At 47.3% G+C, this 19,720-nt stretch overlaps 1 protein-coding gene across 3 annotated transcripts in view; it reads right to left on the bottom strand.

Moving 5' to 3' along the window:
• Positions 1 to 405, bottom strand: part of tbxas1 (thromboxane A synthase 1) — a 31,537-nt gene extending 31,132 nt beyond the window's left edge. Inside the window, exon 1 of one of the 3 annotated variants that reach the window (XM_031897748.1) lies at positions 327 to 405. The gene's annotated coding sequence lies outside the window, so the exon portion shown is untranslated. 3 annotated transcript variants of the gene reach the window in all.
• Between the last annotated feature and the right edge of the window lie 19,315 nt (positions 406 to 19,720).

Genomic DNA, 19,720 nt, shown 5'->3' with positions numbered 1-19,720 from the left:
CACCGGGCTCACTGCTCATACCACTCCTTGTGGCGCCTAAAGGGTTAAACCATCAGCAACTAAACCTCAGAACAGAAACAAGGGGAAAGTTCCCTATTTGGTAGAACTACAATTCCCAGCATCCCCTGAGGCCGTCACACCCAGCCCTGTGTCTGGCAGCTAGGTGCCCCCAGGCTGTGTGAATGGGCGCAGCTTTTGCCCCAGACCGCACCCACCAGCCCCTCCCCGACAGGCAAAGTACATTCCAGCAATAGAAAAGGCACCGCTACCCCGGTTGCAGCCCCCCCGAACAACCGAGACCCCCAGAACTCCCCGTCCTGCCTTACCTGCCAGTTCCTGCCCGACTGCCCGTCCCCCTGCACTCACCGTATCTGCAATACCAACAGCAGCCACTGGGGACAGCGCAAGAAAGCCACATGCGCAAGTGCCTCTGGGATATGTAGTTTCAGTCTCCCTACTGATCTAGTCGTTCCAGGTGTAAAAGACTACAATTCCCAATAGACCAAGGAGTTTATACTGTGGCTGGGAAATGTAGTTTTTACCTTTACCTTTTTAACCCTACTGTGCGGGCTGAGGGAGGTGTGAATAATGTGTGAGAGATCTGGGGGGATCGGCTTGACTGCTTGCCAACTATACGGCTCAATCCTGGATAATCTGCCCCCATTGATAATAATAGGGTTGTGTGGGTGTGAGGGACAGTGTCAGCCAATTGGGCTTAATTTTTGTTTACTTCTGAAATTATTTCAGAGCTGTGGAATGTGCTGGAAAAACCTGTAACATTAACTATATACACCATATAGGTATAAAGCAGCGGTTCTCAACCTTCCTAATGCCGCGACCCTTTAATACAGTTCCTCATGTTGTGGTGACCCCCAACCATAAAATTATTCCTAAGCCCATCGGAAATATGTGTTTTCCAATGGTCTTAGGCGACCCCTGTGAAAGGGTCATTCGACCCCCAAAGGGGCCCCCGACCCAGGTTGAGAACCGCTGGTATAAAGGTTCCGTGCAACTACCCCGGTTGCAGGCATTTGGCATTTCAGCATCTGGTTGCTATGGTCTAAATTACCCTAGCAGCCAGGCTGCTAGAGATACTAGAATATGAATAGGAAGATAGGTACAGGTATGGGATCCCTTATCCGGACACCCGTTATCCAGAAAGCTCCAAATTATGGAAAGCCAGTCTCCCATAGACTCCATTTTAATTAAATAATTCAGAATTTTATAACTGATTCCTTTTTTTTCTGTAATAATAAAACAGTACCTGTACTTGATCTCAACTAAGATATAATTACCCCTTATTGGGGGCAGAACAGCCCTATTGGGTTTATTTCATGGTTAAATGATTCCCTTTTCTCTGTAATAATAAAACAGTACCTGTACTTGATCCCAACTAAGATATAATTACCCCTTATTGGGGGCAGAACAGTCCTATTGGGTTTATTTAATGGTTAAATGATTCCCTTTTCTCTGTAATAATAAAACAGTACCTGTACTTGATCCCAACTAAGATATAATTACCCCTTATTGGGGCAGAACAGCCCTATTGGGTTTATTTAATGGTTAAATGATTCCCTTTTCTCTGTAATAATAAAACAGTACCTGTACTTGATCCCAACTAAGATATAATTACCCCTTATTGGGGCAGAACAGCCCTATTGGGTTTATTTAATGGTTAAATGATTCCCTTTTCTCTGTAATAATAAAACAGTACCTGTACTTGATCCCAACTAAGATATAATTACCCCTTATTGGGGGCAGAACAGCCCTATTGGGTTTATTTCATGGTTAAATGATTCCCTTTTCTCTGTAATAATAAAACAGTACCTGTACTTGATCCCAACTAAGATATAATTACCCCTTATTGGGGCAGAACAGCCCTATTGGGTTTATTTAATGGTTAAATGATTCCCTTTTCTCTGTAATAATAAAACAGTACAGGAGAAGTAAACCTAACCATATCACTTGGCATAACGACCCATAGTGCAGTACAAAGGACAAACAGAATTCCATTTGCTTTCATGATGCAGAACTTTAGTCTATTTTACATTATAACCAGGGAAATAGTTGTGTGTTTATGGGCAGCGGGCAGGCAGGGTGACGCAGGCAGGGGACAATGGCTCAGTGTGCGCAGCAGTTCCACTTTGATTTTATAACTCGTGCGAAGATAAGTGAATAGAAACACGGTTTGTGTTCTGATTATACATTAACCCATTCGTCGCAATGAATGCATTTGAGGGTGATGCTCTGTTTAAATCTGACTTTGGGGGTGCAAGTCCAACCAAAATACACCCCGCTATCTCAGTGAGGCCGATTGGTCCCATCAGTGTGCCCACAAGGTTAATGTTATCACCCAAGGCCCCCAGTCTGCACCCCCTGCAGCATTTTCTCCATGTATAGAGTTCCTTCGTATCACTCCCTGCCCCGTTGAGCTAACAATCTAGGCAGTGGTGTAACTAGAAGTTACTGGGCCCCGTGGCAAATTAAATATAGGGCCCCAAAACATTGTTACTCATTCATCACCCTTACTGGGCCCCCCTGCAAGTGCAAGCAGCGCCGGACTGGGCCCCCACCAACTTCACCTCCCCCCCGCAGAGGCCCCCAACACCCTCCGACCCCCTTGGGGGAGAGAGACGGCGGATCGGGGGAGCGTCCTGGGGGGGATCGACTCTGGGCCTCGGGGGTTTTTTCCTGATACCCCGGCAGCCCAGATTCGATCCCCCCCTGTACGCTCCCGCGATCCGCCGTCTCCCTCCCCCGAGTGGGTTGTAGGGTGTTGGGGGCCTCTGCGGGGGGGAGGTGAAGGCGGTGGGGGCCATTTGGGGGTGCAGAAGTCCCGGTGGGCCCTGTACCCCCCAAGTCCAACCCTGACTGCAAAGTCTACTTCCTCTGTAGTTACACCCCTGAATCTAGGATCCCTATTATATACACATTAGGGATGCACCAAACCCACTGTTTTCAGGTTTGGTTGAACCCGGATTCGGTCGAATACCGAACCAAATCGTAATTTACTTAGGTCAAAGAGCGCAGCGAAAAAACTTAAACTTCTGTGAAATAACAAGGGCTGCCACGCGTTCGGTTTTGGCAAAACTGTCCTGAAGTCACTGTCCTGCCCTGTGATGCCAACCCGCCCAATTTTTGGCAGGGGGAAAGGTGGCAACCCTAGCAACAACCCCACCCCTGACATCATCACAAGGCCAGAAACACCATCACACGATGACATCATCATGCACTCACCTATGTCTGGGTTTATAACCCGCCAACCTGTGCCAGGTATAGGCCTGTCTCCTGGGCGGCATCTGTAGGCTGATGGGTAGGAAGGCAAGTTCACCATCCAGGCTGGGCATTCCCTGGTTAAGTTGAGAGTTCCCTATTTGCCCAGGAGTGTCAGGTGATTTGCTCTGGGCTACAAAAGAGAGGGGGGCCCGGGTTTAGGGCTTATTCAGCTCCATTCATGGTGGATGGTGCTAGGAGCCAAGGGTGCAAGGGGGGCCTCAGTAAAACTCTTAGGTTAGGGGGGCACTTAGTGAAAGTCAGGTAGGAGAAGAGATGTAAAAAAAAACCTCCCCAGGCCCCCATTAAAAATTATTTTTGCCCCCCCTCTTCCCCATGCATGACCCAAGATCCCACTGCCAGGCATGGAGCTCTGATCCTTCCCAGCCCTCCACTACCACAGGGTTTGCTCCTTCTATTATTATGCCATAGGGGATGAGGTTCCCTCATTAGCTAGTGTGGTAGCCCCCCCCCCCCCCCCATCACTTGCGCCAGGGGTTAGGAGCATGACTAGGGCAGGCTGCAACAGGCAGCCAGGAGTCAATATCATTTTTTAAAATTTCATGTTAAATAAAGGCCTTATTGAAAAATCAGGGAAATTGTTCCATTTCAAAATCCAGAGCAAACTTTGTGGGGAGATACTGTGGGGTAATTGCAGATTAATTGGTAGTTTTACCGTCAGTTCTTCTACCTGCCACTAGATGGCGAGCCTACTTAACCTGCCACTGTTCTATGGGTCATTTATCCTGATATAGACACTTTATATATTTTTATACAGCTGTTAGTCGTGTCATTAGGTTTCTGTCACCGGGGAGATTAGTAGCTGGTACTAATATAGGAAATTAGCCTGTGGGTAACAATGAACCTACTAATGCCCCTGTGTGAAATTATCAATGCAGGGAGAATATTCCCTTTATAATACTGTAATGTAATAATAATTGCTGTTCAGCAACTCTAGTAATATAACTACTAACGCATGGGTCACTCAGGAGGGGATTCAAAAGAGACTTGAACATGTAAAGGTAAACAAAGGTCCAGGGCCGGATGGGATTCATCCCAGGGATGCAAAACTATAAGTTCCATGCAGGATGCTGCCGCTTTGCAGAGCGATTTGGCTAAACTGGGAAACTGGGCAGCAAACTGGAAAATGAGGTTCAATGTTGATAAGTGCAAAGTTCTGCCCTTTGGTAGGAATAATATAAACGCAAACTATCTACTGAATGGTAGTGTGTTGGGGGGATCCTTAATGGAGAAGGATCTGGGGGTTTTTGTAGATCACAAGTTGTCTAATTCCAGGCAGTGTCATTCTGCGGCTACTAAAGCAAATAAAGTGCTGTCTTGTATAAAAAGGGCATTGACTCAAGGGATGAGAACATAATTTTGCCCCTTGGGGCAGTTTTGGGCTCCAGTCCTTAAGAAAGATATTACTGAGCTGGAGAGAATGCAGAGACTGCAACTAAACTGGTAAAGGGGATGGAAGGGTTAAACTACGAGGTTAGACTGTCAGGGTTGGGGTTGTTTTCTCTGGAAAAGAGGCGCTTGCGAGGTGTATATAGTTTATTTATGTGAGTGGATAGATTGGTAAGTATAGGTTGTGGGTGCTGGGTTTACTTGGAAGGGTTGAACTTGATAAACTCTTTTTTCAACCACAGTGCCAACTCCATGTATAATACCCCAGAACCCACAGCAGGATAAATAAGTGGCCAATTCATGTATATACGGTTTCCCAGGCCGGTGGTCCCAGACCCGAGGATAAATCCCCAGACGGCCACAGCAGGATAAATACGAGTGCTCAATTCCATTATAATACCCCAGAACCCCACAGCAGGGAAAATACAGTGCCCAATTCCATGTATAATACCCCAGAACCCACAGCAGGATAAATACAGTGGCCAATTCCATGTATATACGCCCGAAGCCCACAGCAGGATAAATACAGGGCCAATTCCATGTATAATACCCCAGAACCACAGTAGGATAAATACAGGGCCAATTCCATGTATAATACCCCAGAACCCACGGCAGGATAATACAGTGCCAATTCCATGTATAATACCCCAGAACCCACAGCAGGATAAATACAGTGCCAATTCCATGTATAATACCCAGAACCACAGCAGGATAAATACAGTGCCAATTCCATGTATAATACCCAGAACCCACAGCAGGATAAATACAGTGCCAATTCCATGTATAATACCCAGAACCCACAGCAGGATAATACAGTGCCAATTCCATGTATAATACCCAGAACCCACAGCGGGATAAATACAGTGCCAATTCCATGTATAATACCCAGAACCCACAGCAGGATAAATACAGTGCCAATTCCATGTAAAATACCCCAGAACCCACAGCAGGATAATACAGGGCCAATTCCATGTATAATACCCAGAACCCACAGTAGGATAAATACAGTGCCAATTCCATGTATAATACCCCAGAACCCACGGCATAAATACAGTGCAATTCCATGTATAAATACCCCAGAACCCACGGCAGGATAAATACAGTGCCAATTCCATGTATAATACCCCCAGAACGCCACGGCAGGATAAATACAGTGCCAATTCCATGTATAATACCCAGAACCCACAGCTAGGATAAATACAGTGCCATTCCTGTATAAACCCCAGAACCCACAGTAGGATAAATACAGTGCCATTCCATGTATAATTACCCCAGAACCCACAGTGGATAAATACAGTGCCAATTCCATGTATCATACCCAGAACCCACGCAGGATACATCAGTGCCAATTCCCATGTATAATACCCCAGAACCACAGCAGGATAAATACAGGGCCAATTCCATGTATAATACCCCAGAACCCACAGCAGGATAAATACAGTGCAATTCCATGTATAATACCCAGAACCCACAGCAGGATAAATACAGTGCCAATTCCATGTTAATACCCCAGAACCCACAGCAGGATAAATACAGGGCCAATTCCATGTATAATACCCAGAACCCACAGCGGGATAAATACAGTGCCAATTCCATGTATAATACCCCAGAACCCACAGCGGATAAATACAGTGCCCAATTCCATGTATAATACCCCAGAACCCACAGCAGGATAAATACAGTGCCAATTCCATGTAATAATACCCAGAACCCACAGCAGGATAAATACAGGGCCAATTCCATGTATAATACCCCAGAACCCACAGCAGGATAAATACAGTGCCAATTCCATGTATAATACCCAGAACCCACAGCGGATAAATACAGTGCCAATTCCATGTATAATACCCCAGAACCACAGCAGGAAAATACAGTGCCAATTCCATGTATAATACCCCAGAACCCACAGCAGGATAAATACAGTGCAATTCCATGTATAATACCCCAGAACCCACAGCGGGATAAAATACAGTGCCAATTCCATGTATATATACCCCAGAACCCACAGCAGGATAAATACAGTGCCAATTCCATGTATAATACCCCAGAACCCACAGCAGGATAAATACAGGGCCAATTCCATGTATAATACCCCAGAACCCACAGTAGGATAAATACAGGGCCAATTCCATGTATAATACCCCAGAACCCACGGCAGGATAAATACAGCTGCCAATTCCATGTATAATACCCCAGAACCCACAGCAGGATAAATACAGTGCCAATTCCATGTATAATACCCAAACCCAGCAGGATAAATCAGTGCAATTCCTGTAAACCCCAGAACCCACGCGGATAAATACAGTGCCAATTCCATGTATAATACCCCAGAACCCACAGCAGGATAATACAGTGCCAATTCCATGTATAATACCCCAGAACCCACAGCAGGATAAATACAGTGCCAATTCCATGTATAATACCCCAGAACCCACAGCGGATAAATACAGTGCCAATTCCATGTATAATACCCCAGAACCCACAGCAGGATAAATACAGTGCCAATTCCATGTATAATACCCCAGAACCCACAGCAGGATAAATACGAGGCCAATTCCATGTATAATACCCCAGAACCCACAGTAGGATAAATACAGTGCCAATTCCATGTATAATACCCCAGAACCCACGGCAGGATAAATACAGTGCCAATTCCATGTATAATACCCAGAACCCACGGCAGGATAAATACAGTGCCAATTCCATGTATAATACCAGCGCCGGATTCGTCCTTTCGGCGCCCCTAGGCCACCCCCGTTGGTCGCCCCTAAGCCCCCCCCCCCCGTGTGCGCATGCGCGAATGCGGAACCACCGCCCCATGTGCGCATGCGCGAACGCGGAACCACCGCCCCGTGTGCGCATGCGCAAACTCTGAACCACCACCCTGGTTGCGAGCGCGCATGCGCAAGCATTTAAAGTCCGATACGGAGCAGTGGGGAGAGGTCCCGTTGCTCCGTAAGGGAGGCAAACTTACACATTTTTATTGCGGCGGGGCGGCATGCCGCCCCTAAATTTTTGCCGCCCTAGGCCCCGGGCTTTGTGGCCTCGCCACAAATCCGGGCCTGATATAACCCCAGAACCCACAGCAGGATAAAATACAGTGCCAATTCCATGTATAATACCCCAGAACCCACAGCAGGATAAATACAGTGCCAATTCCATGTATAATACCCAGAACCACAGTAGGATAAATACAGTGCCAATTCCATGTATAATACCCCAGAACCCACAGTAGGATAAATACAGTGCCAATTCCATGTATAATACCCCAGAACCCACGGCAGGATACATACAGTGCCAATTCCATGTATAATACCCCAGAAACCCAGCAGCAGATAAATACAGGGCCAATTCCATGTATAATACCCCAGAACCACAGCAGGATATACAGGCAATTCCATGTATATTACCCAGACCCACAGCAGGATAAATACAGTGCAATTCATGTATTACCCCAGAACCCCACAGCAGGATAAATACAGGGCCATGTATAATACCCAGAAACCACAGCAGGATAAATACAGTGCCAATTCCATGTATAATCCCCAGAACCCACAGCAGGAATAAATACAGTGCCAATTCCATGTATAATACCCCAGAACCCAAGCAGGATAAATACAGGGCCAATTCCATGTATAATACCCCAGAACCCACAAGCAGGATAAATACAGTGCCAATTCCATGTATAATACCCAGAACCCACAGCAGGATAAATACAGTGCCAATTTCCATGTATATTACCCCAGAACCCACAGCAGGATAATACAGTGCCAATTCCATGTATAATACCCAGAACCCACAGCAGGATAAATACAGTGCCAATTCCATGTATAATACCCCAGAAACCCACAGCAGGATAAATACAGTGCCAATTCCATGTATAATACCCCAGAACCCACAGCAGGATAAATACAGTGCCAATTCCATGTATAATACCCCAGAACCCACAGCAGGATAATACAGTGCCAATTTCAATGTATAATACCCCAGAACCCACAGCAGGATAAATACAGTGGCCAATCCATGTATAATACCCCAGAACCCACAGCAGGATAAATACAGTGCCAATTCCATGTATAATACCCCAGAACCCCACGGCAGGATAAATACAGTGCCAATTCCATGTATAATACCCAGAACCCACAGCGGGATAATTACAGTGCCAATTCCATGTATAATACCCCAGAACCCACAGCAGGATAAATACAGTGCCAATTCCATGTATAATACCCCAGAACCCACAGCAGGATAAATACAGTGCCAATTCCATGTATAATACCCCAGAACCCACAGCAGGATAAATACAGTGCCAATTCCGTGCATAATACCCCAGGACACATTGCATGATAAATACAGGATTCTCATTGGCAGACCATCTTGAATTAAGTGGGCTGGTGGCCCAGGAAGACCAGGAAAAAGTTTTATCAAGCAGTGCTGCTGAGAGTTGCAGTCTAACAACATTTAGGTGGAGCAACTCTGTTATGGAGGGTTAATGTCCCCTTTAAGCCACGGTTTAACTCAGCGCCTGCAGCAGGGGAGCTGGGGATTGTTTTTATACACACGCTAAGTACAGTATAAACCTTTGTCATGTGTGTTTACTCTGCTCCGCCTTTCAAGGGGATATTAGACACTGTGCAAATAAATTATTTTCTATGCTTTTCACTCGCCGTTTGATTGATCAAAGCAGCAGAGCCGCCGCGGCGCGGGTCAGTACCGGAGAAACTCACTCATACGCCCGGGGGACATATATATATATATATAGATATATATAAATGAACCAATTAAATGCCCCATGATCCTTTAGGCTTCAGTTCCAAGATGAACAACTTTGCATGTACAGGTATGGGATCTGGGGTTTTCTGGATAAGGGATCTTTCCATAATTTGGATGTCCATAACTTGTCTGCTAAATATCATTTAACCATTAAATAAACCCAATAGGGCTGTTCTGCCCCAATAAGGGGTAATTATATCTTAGTTGGGATCAAGTACAGGTACTGTTTTATTATATAAAGAGAAAATGGGAATTTAATATTAATAAACAATAGGGCTGTTCTGCCCCAATAAGGGGTAATTATATCTTGGGTTGGGATCAAGTACAGTACTGTTTTATTATTACAGAGAAAAGGGAATCATTTAACCATTAAATAAACCCAATAGGGCTGTTCTCCCCCAATAAGGGGTAATTATATCTTAGTTGGGATCAAGTACAGGTACTGTTTTATTATTACAGAGAAAAGGGAATCATTTAACCATGAAATAAACCCAATAGGACTGTTCTGCCCCCAATAAAGGGTAATTATATCTTAGTTGGGATCAAGTACAGGTACTGTTTTATTATTACAGAGAAAAGGGAATCATTTAACCATTAAATAAACCCAATAGGACTGTTCTTCCCCCAATAAAGGGTAATTATATTTCGTCACTGGGGTGCAGTTCGGGGGCCTCTGGCATTGTCACATCTAGTGATGTCTAATAGAAGTCTATGGAGCGAGGTCAAGCAAACAAACGGATTTGGCCACCTTAGACAATGGGTGGCAGGAGGTGGGACACTGAGAGTAGGCAATGGGGTAGCGAGAGGGTTCACAATAGGGGTGGGGGCTTCTGTGATGGGGCTGATGGGCCCTTGGGTGACAGCCCCCAAACATCCCAGGCTGACACTGGGTGGCAGTTTTAGGTGTTTTGGTGCCAGGGTTGGACTGGGACACCGGGAAAAAACCCGACCCTTGCCGGCGCTCCCCTGCTCTGATGAGTTAAACTTCTATGCGCTCAGGGGAGGATGTCGGGTGGGGACCCTGCGGGGGTTAGGGAGGCTCAGTGGGGGGGTAAGGAAGGCTCAGCAGGGGCCCCTGCGGGGAGGGATTTATGGGGTGCGGGGGACATGGCTGGTGGGGGCACCTGGAGGGCCCCTGGGGTAGCAGCCCCGGTCGGCCCTGCACTGGTGGCACATTTAGGGTTGGACTGGGGGGTGAAGGGCCCACTGGGGCTCCCGCCACAGGGGCCCTGTAGGTGCCCCCGCCAGCCACGTCCCCTAACACCCCTCCCCCCTTGCAGGGCCCCCCATCCGATGTCCTCCCGCGTGCATTTAACGCATCAGATGTGGAGTGGTTGGGCAGGGGGAGCGCCAGCAAAGGTTAGGTCTGGGCCGCCGGGGTCTTGGGGGTCACCAGTCCCACCATGGGCACACTCCAGATACTTCAGGTCATTTACCAGTAAGTTTATGGAGAGGTGGTTTCAGGTGCTTTGGGGCCGCTTGCGCCATTAACCTACGAGTTACCAGGATTCAGGTCGTATTGCTTTGTACATTGACCCGATATGGTATAAACCCAATTACTGTAAAAGGCTACGGAACATGTTGGTGCTCTATAAATACGTGATAAGAATAAATATGAGACAGAGAGTGGGGTAAGTGACGGAAGGTATCAGTCTGGGAATGATCTCAGGGGGGGGCTGAGTCACGCATTAACCCTTTATAAGATGAACCCTTCAGTGATATTATCAGAGTCTCATTAGGGGGGCTGCGAGACCCTGTAACCTGAGCCCAGTGCACTCTCTGCACTCGCTGACGTCAGCCTGGGAGCTTTAAATGCTGCAGGCACGAGCAAACGATTGCCGAGTGAGCGATGGGCACTGTGTGCAGCTACAAACCCTTCGTGTGCCAACCTGACCTGCTCTGTGTTATACTTTATTATACCCAGGGTCATTATAATTGTTATTATACGTTATTTATGTTATTATTATCAGCAGCGCTGTATCGATTATGTGTTGTACATCAGTCCCTGCCCCAGTGAGCTTACCTAATCCTATCCCAGTGCAGTCCCCTATCCCATTCCCATCAGTCCTGCCCCAGTGAGCTTTACAAATCTAAGGGTCCCTATCCTTTTTTCCCATCAGTCCCCCCCAGCCCAGGAGCTTACAATCTACGGTCCCTATCCATTTCCCATCAGTCCCTGCCTCTCCCATCCCATTCCCATCAGTCCCGCCCCAGTGAGCTTAACTCTAAATGATCTCCCTTGCCCAGTCACAATCTAAATCCCATCCCATTCCCATCAGTCCCTGCCCCAGAACCCCAGTCCCAGCTTTACAATCAGTCCCTTAAGGTCCCTATCCCATCCATTTTTCCCCTATCATATCCCATCAGTCCCTGCCCCAGTGAGCCTTTACATCCCATCTCCCCCAGTGAGCTTACAATCTAGGTCCCATATCACATTCCCATTTCAGTCCCTGCCCCAGTTGGACTTACAATCTTAAGGTCCCTATCCCATTCCATCAGTCCCCAGTCAGTCCCTGTCCCCCCAGTAGCTTACAAATCCCTATCATCCCATCAGGCCCCAGTGAGCTTACAATCTAAGGCCCTATCACATTCCCATCAGTCCCCCCTGTCCCCCAGTGAGCTTACATCATCCTATCCCAAGGCTCCAATCTAAGGTCCCTATCACATTCCCATCAGTCCTTGCCAGAATCTAAGTCCTGCCCCAGTGAGCTTACAATCCTAAAGAGTCTTACAATCTAAGGGCCCTGCCCCAGTGAGCTCAATCTAAGGTCTATCACATTCCCATCAGTCCCTTGAGCTTACAATCCATCACATTCATCAGTTTGAGCTTACAATATCAATCACATTCCCATCAGTCCCTGCCCCAGTAAGGGCCCTGCCCCATCACGATTCCCATCAGTCCCTGCCCCAGTGAGCTTACAAATTAGGTCCCATCACATTCCCATCAGTCTGCAGTGAGCTTACAATCTACAATCACATTCCCATCAAGGTCCCTATCCCCATCATTTCCCCAGTGAGCTTACAATCTAAGCTCCCACATTCCCATCAGTCCCTGCCCCAAGTGAGCCCTTTTTACAATCTAAGTCTATCACATCAGGTCCCTGCCCCATTACTTTCCCATCACATTCCCATCAGTCCCTGCCCCAAGTGAGCTACATCGTCCCTACACATCTTAAAGTCCCTTCCCATCAGTCCATTTCCCATTCAGTCACCTGCCCCAGTGAGCTTACAATCTAAGTCCCTATCGGTCCTTATCATCCCCATTCAGTCCCGACCCAGGCCCCAAGTCCCTATCACCATTCCCATCAGAGTCCCTGCCCCAGTGAAGCTTACAATCTAAGGTCCCTATCACATTTCCAAACGGGTCCCTAAGTCACAATATCAGTCCATTCAGTCCCTGCCCCAGTGAGCTTACAATCTATCTACATGCCCCCTGAGCCCTATCCACTATTCCCCATCAGTCCCTGCACCCTCCCCAGTGAGCTTACAATCTAAGGCCCACTACATCTCAATCCCTATCACATCCCATCAGTCCCGCCCCAGTAGCCCTCTAAGGGTCCCTATCAGTCCCTGCCCCAGTGAGCTTAACAATCTAATGGTCCCAATTCACATTTTTCCATCAGTCCCGTGCCCCAGTGAGCTTACAATCTAAGTTCCCTATCAACATTCCCTATCAGTCCTGCCCCAGTGAGCTTACAATCTAAGGTCCTCCCTATCACATTTCCCCATCAAGCCCCTTGCCCCAGTGCAAGCTTTAACAATCTTAAGGTCCTATCACATTCCCTATCAGGCCCCTGGCCCCCAGTTGAGCTTACCAATCTAAGGTCCCATCTCCATCCCATCAGTCCTTGCCCCCCCAGTGAGCCTTACAATCTAAGGTCCTACACATTCCCATCAAGCCCCTTGCCCCAGTGCAGCTTACAATTCTAAAGGTCCCTATCACATTCTTCCCATCTCAGTCCCCTGCCCCAGTGAGCTTACCATCTAAAGGTCCCATCCCAATTCCCATCAGCCCCTGCCCCCAGTGAGTTACAATCTCTTAAGGTCCCCTATCCCACATTCCCATCAGTCCCTGCCCCAGTGGGCTTAACATCTAAGGTTTCCTACATCACATTCCCATCAGCCCCTTGCCCCAATGAGCTTACATCTAGGTCCCTTATTACATTTCCCAATCAGTCCCTTGCCCCAGTGAGGCTTACAATATCTAAGTCCCTATCACATCCCATCAGCCCCTGCCCCAATGAGCTTACAATCTAAGTCCCTATTACATTCCCATCAGTCCCTGCCCCCAGTCTCAGTGAGCTCCGGTTGGAGCTTACAATCTTAGGTCCCTATCACAACCCATTCAGTCCCTGACCCCTAGTAAGCTACAATCAAGGTCCTCTATCACATGCCCATCAGTTCCCTGCCCCAGTGAGCTTACAATCTAAATTCCCTAATCACATTCCCATCAGTCCCTGCCCCTAGTGAGCTTACAATCTAAGGTCCCTATCACATTTCCATCAGCCCTTACCCCAGGTGAGCTATACAAATCTAAGGCCCCCTATTCCCATTCCCAATCAGTCCCTGCCCCAGTGACTTACCAATCTAAGGCGTCCTATCACATCCCAATCAGTCCCTGCCCCAGCTGAGCTTACAATCTAAGGTTCCCTATTACATTCCCATCAGCCCCTGCCCCAGGAGCTTAACAATCTAAGCCGGTCCTATTCACATTCTCCCATCAGTCCCTGCCCCAGGACTTACAATCCTAAGGTCCCTATCAACATTCCCATCAGTCCCTGCCCAGTGAGCTTACAATCTAAGGGTCCCAAATCACATTCCCATCAGTCCCTGCCCCAGTGAGCTTACAATCTAAAGGCCCCCTATCCCATTCCCATCAGTCCCTGCCCCAGTGAGCTTACAATCTAAGGTCCCTATCCCATTCCCATCAGTCCCTTGCCCCAGTGAGCTTACCAATCTAAGGTCCCTATTACATTCCCATCAGCCCTGCCCCAGTGAGCTTACAATCTAAGGTCCCTATCACATTCCATCAGTCCCTGCCCCAGTGAGCTTACAATCTAAGGTCCCTATCACATTCCCATCAGTCCTCTGCCCCAGTGAGCTTACAATCTAAGGTCCCAATCACATTCCCATCAGTCCCTGCCCCAGTGAGCTTACAATCTACGGCCCCCTATCCCATTCCATCAGTCCCTGCCCCAGTGAGCTTACAATCTAAGGTCCCTATCCCATTCCCATCAGTCCCTGCCCCAGTGAGCTTACAATCTAAGGTCCCTATCACATTCCCATCAGTCCCTGCCCCAGTGAGCTTACAATCTAAGGTCCCTATCACTTTCCCATCAGTCCCTGCCCCAGTGAGCTTACAATCTAAAGTCCTATCACATTCCCATCAGCCCCTGCCCCAATGAGCTTACAATCTAAGGTCCCTATCACATTCCCATCAGCCCCTGCCCCAGTGAGCTTACAATCTAAGGTCCCAATCACATTCCCATCAGTCCTTGCCCCAGTGAGCTTACAATCTAAGGTCCCTATCACATTCCCATCAGCCCCTGCCCCAGTGAGCTTACAATCTAAGGTCCCTATCCCATTCCCATCAGTCCCTGCCCCAGTGAGCTTACAATCTAAGGTCCCAATCACATTCCCATCAGTCCCTGCCCCAGTGAGCTTACAATCTAAGGCCCCATCCCATTCCCATCAGTCCCTGCCCCAGTGAGCTTACAATCTAAGGTCCCTATCCCATTCCCATCAGTCCCTGCCCCAGTGAGCTTACAATCTAAGGTCCCTATCACATTTCCATCAGTCCCTGCCCCAGTGAGCTTACAATCTAAGGTCCCTATCACATTCCCATCAGTCCCTGCCCCAGTGAGCTTACAATCTAAGGTCCCTATCACTTTCCCATCAGTCCCTGCCCCAGTGAGCTTACAATCTAAAAGTCCCCTATCACATTCCCATCAAGCCCCTGCCCCAATGAGCTTACAATCTAAGGTCCCTATCACATTCCCATCAGCCCCTGCCCCAGTGAGCTTACAATCTAAGGTCCCAATCACATTCCCATCAGCCCCTGCCCCAGTGAGCTTACAATCTAAGGTCCCTATCACATTCCCATCAGTCCCTGCCCCAGTGAGCTTACAATCTAAGGTCCCTATCCCATTCCCATCAGTCCCTGCCCCAGTGAGCTTACAATCTAAGGTCCCTATCCCATTCCCATCAGCCCCTACCCCAGTGAGCTTACAATCTAAGGTTTCCTATCACATTCCCATCAGCCCCTGCCCCAGTGAGCTTACAATCTAAGGTTCCTATCACATTCCCATCAGCCCCTGCCCCAGTGAGCTTACAATCTAATGTCCCTATCACATTCCCATCAGTCCCTGCCCCAGTGAGCTTACAATCTAAGGTCCCTATCCCATTCCCATCAGTCCCTGCCCCAGTGAGCTTACAATCTATGGTCCCTATCCCATTCCCATCAGCCCCTGCCCCAGTGAGCTTACAATCTAAGGTCCCTATCCCATTCCCATCAGTCCCTGCCCCAGTGGAGCTTACAGTCTAAGGTCCCTATCCCATTCCCATCAGTTCCTGCCCCAGTGAGCTTACAATCTAAGGTCCCTAATGCAGTTACACACATTAAGTATTTTAGCAGGAATCTAACTATTTCCTTGCTCCCGGGCCTGGGTAGCAGCGTAACTTCACTTTCTTGGGCCCGCCTGAAAAAATATTTGGGAACCCCCTCAATATCACATTATTATAACCCCTAATGAATCAGATGGCATGGGAGAAGGCATGAAGAAGGGTGCAAGGGGGTGTGAATTCATTCTGAATTCATTCTTGCTTTCAGGGTCAGCAATCTGCCCCAGGGGCCCCCCACCCCTCAAGGTGCCTCCTCCGGCCACGTCCCCACCCGCCGCGCACACCTAGCCCCCCTTTCCCCCGCAGGGGCCCCTGTCCGACATCCTCCCTTGAATGTGCGTATGTGAAACGCGTCAGGTTAGGACATTGGAGGCCAGAGGAAGCGACAATAGGGTCGAGTCTGGGCCGCTGGGGCCCATCAAGGCTGGGGCCCACCGGGTATTTTCCCGGTGTCCCGGCGGCCCAGTCCAACCCTGATTGCTTTGAGTAGCGGAAGCCATTGTCTGTAGGAACATACTGATCAGCAAAATTGTTGGTTTTCATACAGTCAACAACTACAAACATCTATGCAGGGCTCACTAACTATCAATAGGTGCAAGTGCTGATATGACTTATATAATACACCCTGGCATTGCAACCACAATGCCATACATACAAAATGCCATCTACTGAAAAACTTGTTCATTTATCTATCTATCTCTTCCTATGTTACTAGGGGAGAGTTCCAGGGGAGTCATTTTGCATCCCTGCACTTGGTAAGTATATGACTAGGTCCTATTGACGCCAGTTTAGGTCATGCTAGTGGGCTTGTGGCATGGTATTTGTGGCATTTTTCTTCACAGAATGCGCTATATTGAAATTTGAATATGCAAATTTCAGTTTGTTTATAATTCTTTGCAGGATATATAATTAGCTGAGTTCTTGAATTTAGAATCTGGTGCATCACAAGTCAATAAAAAACCAATATATAGAATTAGGATCCATTGGTGACAGATTTACTCAGTAATCAGTATATTTAATTGTCTCTCCCTATGTTAAGATGCTACATTTACATTAATACTGCTTTTTTTTTTTTTTTTTACTACATACTCATTGGTGGCTGCTTATATTATGTTGTTAGATGGAGACAGTAACAGACTTAAATTCTTGCCATGAATAGTCACACTGTGAGTCAATGGGATGGGAAGGAAAACAGAAAGTCAGGTCGGGGGGAGCAGGTAATGAGCAGGGGTGCGCTTTAGAGGATGCAAGTAGGTTAACTGCTCTAAAAATAGATGACAGAACCTTAACAAGAATCTCGTAACCTGGGAGGCTTTGAATACGGAATAGAGTTTCAGCTGCAGCACCGTGCAGGGATTCAAATGGTTGAACTACAACTCCCAGCACCCTTTGAATGATAGGTCTGAAGGAGTGGCATTGTCTGCCAGTGGTGAACCTAGGCGGGCTAGGGTGGTGGTGGGGCCTAGGGTGGTGGGGGGCCTGCAGGTGTTTGCCAGACCCCCCCCCAAATATTTTTCATTGGGGAGCAATGTGGAGAAGTGTAAGCTCAATGGGGCAGGGACTTATTTTTCTTTAGCCCCTCCCCCACATACTCCCCCCTAGAAAGAATATAGAAACACAGTGAAATTTCTAGGCCAGGAAGGTTCCAGTAATAATTCTGTCAGCCGCTTCTATTATTTGTCCATTAGCTGCAATGGCTCCGATAGCATCGGCCGCACACTGACTTATGAAAAGCCAAGAGATAAGGGAACAACTACTGGTACGAAATGTTCCTGGTCCCCCCGGGCTGCTCAGCCTTGTGCCCTCCTCGCACAAAGGGTTCCATTCAGCTGCCCACAAATATACTTAGACTTCCATTATTCTGCACCGGGAGCCCCGTGTGGTTATTTATATTGTGTAATATAGTTCTGTGTTAACGACAGGAGAGAAAATGCAGGAATTGGATATAGGCTGAGCCAATCACAAGTCTGTATAACTGCACCACAGAACAGGCCTCTAGGTGTAAATTGTGTGCCAGTCCCCCCCCCCTCCTGTCAGCCAGAGCTGTCCCTGTAATCTGCAGCCAATCTGTTCTTGGGCATCTGCTAAGCCACTTCTGTCATAGTCTGAGGTGATTTGTGTGTTGGGAGCCCAAGTTTTAATCACATTTTCTACACAGAATGCCTCATGGTTCCCCAGAGCCAATTCCATGTATAATACCCCAGAACCCACAGCAGGATAAATACAGTGCCAATTCCATGTATAATACCCCAGAACCCACAGCAGGATAAATACAGTGCCAATTCCATGTATAATACCCCAGAACCCACAGCAGGATAAATACAGTGCCAATTCCATGTATAATACCCCAGAACCCACAGCAGGATAAATACAGTGCCAATTCCATGTATAATACCCCAGAACCCACAGCAGGATAAATACAGTGCCAATTCCATGTATAATACCCAGAACCCACAGCAGGATAAATACAGTGCCAATTCCATGTATAATACCCCAGAACCCACAGCAGGATAAATACAGTGCCAATTCCATGTATAATACCCCAGAACCCACAGCAGGATAAATACAGTGCCAATTCCATGTATAATACCCCAGAACCCACAGCAGGATAAATACAGTGCCAATTCCATGTATAATACCCCAGAACCCACAGCAGGATACATACAGTGCCAATTCCATGTATAATACCCCAGAACCCACAGCAGGATAAATACAGTGCCAATTCCATGTATAATACCCCAGAACCCACAGCAGGATAAATACAGTGCCAATTCCATGTATAATACCCCAGAACCCACAGCAGGATAAATACAGTGCCAATTCCGTGTATAATACCCCAGAACCCACAGCAGGATAAATACAGTGCCAATTCCATGTATAATACCCCAGAACCCACAGCAGGATAAATACAGTGCCAATTCCATGTATAATACCCCAGAACCCACAACAGGATAAATACAGTGCCAATTCCATGTATAATACCCCAGAACACACGGCAGGATAAATACAGTGCCAATTCCATGTATAATACCCCAGAAGAAACAACAGGATAAATACAGTGCCAATTCCATGTATAATACCCCAGAACACACAGCAGATAAATACAGTGCCAATTCCGTGTATAATACCCCAGAACACACAGCAGATAAATACAGTGCCAATTCCATGTATAATACCCCAGAAGAAACAACAGGATAAATACAGTGCCAATTCCATGTATAATACCCCAGAACACACAGCAGATAAATACAGTGCCAATTCCGTGTATAATACCCCAGAACACACAGCAGATAAATACAGTGCCAATTCCGTGTATAATACCCCAGAACCCACAGCAGGATAAATACAGTGCCAATTCCATGTATAATGCCCCAGAACACACAGCAGGATAAATACAGCGCCAATTCCATGTATAAAACCCCAGAACCCACAGCAGGATAAATACAGTGCCAATTCCATGTATAATACCCCAGAACCCACAGCGGGATAAATACAGTGCCAATTCCATGTATAATACCCCAGAACCCACAACAGGATAAATACAGTGCCAATTCCATGTATAATACCCCAGAACCCACAGCAGGATAAATACAGTGCCAATTCCGTGTATAATACCCCAGAACCCACAGCAGGATAAATACAG

The sequence above is a fragment of the Xenopus tropicalis genome, chromosome 3, assembly GCF_000004195.4.
Source record: "Xenopus tropicalis strain Nigerian chromosome 3, UCB_Xtro_10.0, whole genome shotgun sequence".
Taxonomy (NCBI): domain Eukaryota; kingdom Metazoa; phylum Chordata; class Amphibia; order Anura; family Pipidae; genus Xenopus; species Xenopus tropicalis.
This window is presented reverse-complemented; position numbering and strand designations above follow the sequence as displayed.